The sequence below is a fragment of the Cydia splendana genome, chromosome 26, assembly GCF_910591565.1.
Source record: "Cydia splendana chromosome 26, ilCydSple1.2, whole genome shotgun sequence".
Taxonomy (NCBI): domain Eukaryota; kingdom Metazoa; phylum Arthropoda; class Insecta; order Lepidoptera; family Tortricidae; genus Cydia; species Cydia splendana.
In genome coordinates, this window is record NC_085985.1 from 5,234,170 (window position 1) to 5,237,058 (window position 2,889).

A 2,889-nucleotide genomic window follows, 5' to 3' on the forward strand; every position below is an offset into this window, starting at 1 on the left:
TTTATTGATACTTTATCATACTGTAAAGTTTTTTCTGGCTGAGGAATTACTGCGGGGTCCACTACCTTTATTTACTACATTAATAGAGATAGTTTGAGTCCCGGGGAAGGACATATAGTAGCACCAAACAAAGTCTGCAGTGGATTTGATAGCCCACGCAGTGTAAGTGTTATGTATACGTCATAATTTCATAGAAGTTTGACGTTTAAAATGACACTTGCACTGCAGGGGCTATCAAAATCGCTGCAGACTTTTTACGGTCTGACTATAGGATAGTTTTTATCTCGGAAATCATCCCTGAAGAGAGTGCAAAGGGGAGTGGAATTGAGAGTTAGTGAATTGCCTAATAATTGAAGTAAGCAATGCGCGAATTGAATGATTGCTATTAGCATTATCCAGGTGCTATACCAACTTTAGCTGCTGTCACTAATTCCACGCAGACGAAGTCGCGGGCAAAAGCTAGTAATATATAAAAGTACGGAAATAAAATTACACTAATATATTATGTATGTATGTATGAGGTTTTGCATGTCTTCTATTCCTCCCCAGTGTCCTCGTTGGTGGACGGTAGGTCGTATCTCAAATCTGGGTAGTCTACCTTTTGAGCTAACAACACTGAAAATTAGTAAATATTATTATTATATCTACTATAGACCGACCACTAAAATGAGTCCTCGCCTGCGCGGTACGGGGCGACGGGGTAGGACGACTAAGGGTGGCGGGGAAGGTGCGGGCGGCAGGCGTACGGCGCCCGCACCTTCACGATCTATACTACTCACGGGATACTTACTGTTCTCTTTGTTCACCAAGGTGTGCAAGACTTAGCATAATCGCGCTACCCCCTCTGCCACGCATACGGTAATTTTATTCCATGTTCGAGTCGTCCGTGTATTTGAACGGACCAATCACGGCACGGAATCTCGCTCACCTCGTCCCGTGCACCCCCGCATTTTGGCATCATCGGTTGCATGAAATAATTGCTCTAAACTCGGTCTAGAGGATTCCTAGTCTATGACCAAGCATTATTGTAGGGAGGTCGGTCAACGGGTGCGAACATTAAGGCCGTAACAGACTGGCGTCTTGGACCGCGACCTCGGTCAGCATTATGACCTTTCGTATTTGTCATGCTACTTAAATCAACGTCAGTACTTTTTGTACCGAGACTGACTGAAATAGCAAGACACGTTCATACGTTTCCTTGAAAATACGATGGAAAACAATCATGCACGACATCTGTAGCTACTTTATATATTATACTACTCTTTGATCTGTAGTTCCTTGCGGCCTAGAAAAAGGTTAAAGAATATTGGCAATTTTTAAACTCCGAGTCGTAATTAGATTCCAAAAAAAGTAAGACAATGTTGCCACTGCAATAATTTGTTTGTAAAAGAGTAAATTTCTTTTTATAAATAAACACGCTAAGCTAATTTATTTATTGGTAATTTTACTCCTACGATTTAAAAATAGTAGATTGTTAACCAAGGGTTGAAAGGCATCCATTTCTGTCGAGGTAGGTCCGAGACGGAAATGGTGCCTTTCACCCGAGTTAAACACTCTACTTTTCATATCGAATGCGAGGAAACCAAACAAGACAAGGCAATTTCGCAAAATCAGTAATTGAAGTACTTACCCAATAGACCTACAGCCATGATTTTTTTCCTCAGGACTTACTTGCAATCGGAGACTTTAAGTACATGTGTGAAGATTAATACCCCTAGCGAAAATAATTTAGATTGCAATATTTACGAAAACACACATTTTTTAACAACCTGCAGTCATTTTAAAATGATTTGTTCATTATAGTATGAAAACAAGGGGGATTGCCTCTTACTTTTTAATTTTATACTTTTTCGTTCTAAAAGCCGCAACAGACTACCGGACCGCACCGCGACCTTGGTGCGCCGCACCACGTAATAACATATAAAAGTATTTTAAATATTAAATAACAATTTAATTAATAATATAATACATTTTTATTTTGTATTTTATTTAATTTTCATGAATATAGTGCTAAATAACTTTAAAAACCAATTTAATATCGTACAAACGTTTAACTGTGGCTGTATAAGATTCTGCCTTTGCTCATTTACGCAAGTGTAAGGTTTAAAAAAATATTTTTGGTGTATTCCTTTTGGTTCCCGCCTTATGAAATCGAGTAAATAGAATTCAACGAAAGAAATCAAGAATAATTTGTTTTTAACAATTTACTTACATAATTTTTTATAAAAAAAGGATCAACGTGGGATTAGTAAAATTAAACAATTACCAATTGTTCCAGGCGAGGAAATAAAGACACTATTTTTCCATTTTGTTTCCGCCCAGTTGTTTGTGGGACGGGGACGCAGAGGAGTACACCACTTTTCTGCGCTAGAGCATAAACGTATCACTTTCTGCGCACCTTTTAGAACAAAAACAACCCACTTTCAGAGCATGAGATATGAAAAGAACTTTTATTTACTTATTTTTACATAAATACAAGACGCGCTAGTAAACAGTGGCAACATTGACTTACTTTTTTTGGAATCTAATTATGATTTAGAGTATACACTTCAAAGAATATAATACTCACTAATTAATACACTTAGTATACTTACTTTGAGCGAAAATCATGAATACTATCAATTTTATTATTAAACCACTGTACATGGCGACTTTTATGCACTGCTTATCGTACCGTTACGACTACTGAACCTATAAAACGTGTTGATATCAATAAAAACATTGCAAAACCTAGTCATAAAAATGTGATTTGTTGAAATAAATTTCCTACTAATATTATATTTGCGAAAGTAACTCTGTCTGTTACCTCTTCACGCTTAAACCGCTGAACTGATTTAGATGACATTTGATATGGAGATACAGATCTAGTGCATAATTGTGACGTTCCAC

The 2,889-nt window shown here is 37.2% G+C and overlaps 1 long non-coding RNA gene across 1 annotated transcript; it reads right to left on the reverse strand.

Moving 5' to 3' along the window:
- Positions 1-484: 484 nt before the first annotated feature.
- LOC134803495 (uncharacterized) lies at positions 485-2,672 on the reverse strand. The gene is made up of 2 exons (XR_010145995.1): positions 2,595-2,672; positions 485-615 (listed from the first exon to the last, which is right to left on the reverse strand). It is a non-coding gene; the product is annotated as an uncharacterized LOC134803495 (long non-coding RNA).
- Between the last annotated feature and the right edge of the window lie 217 nt (positions 2,673-2,889).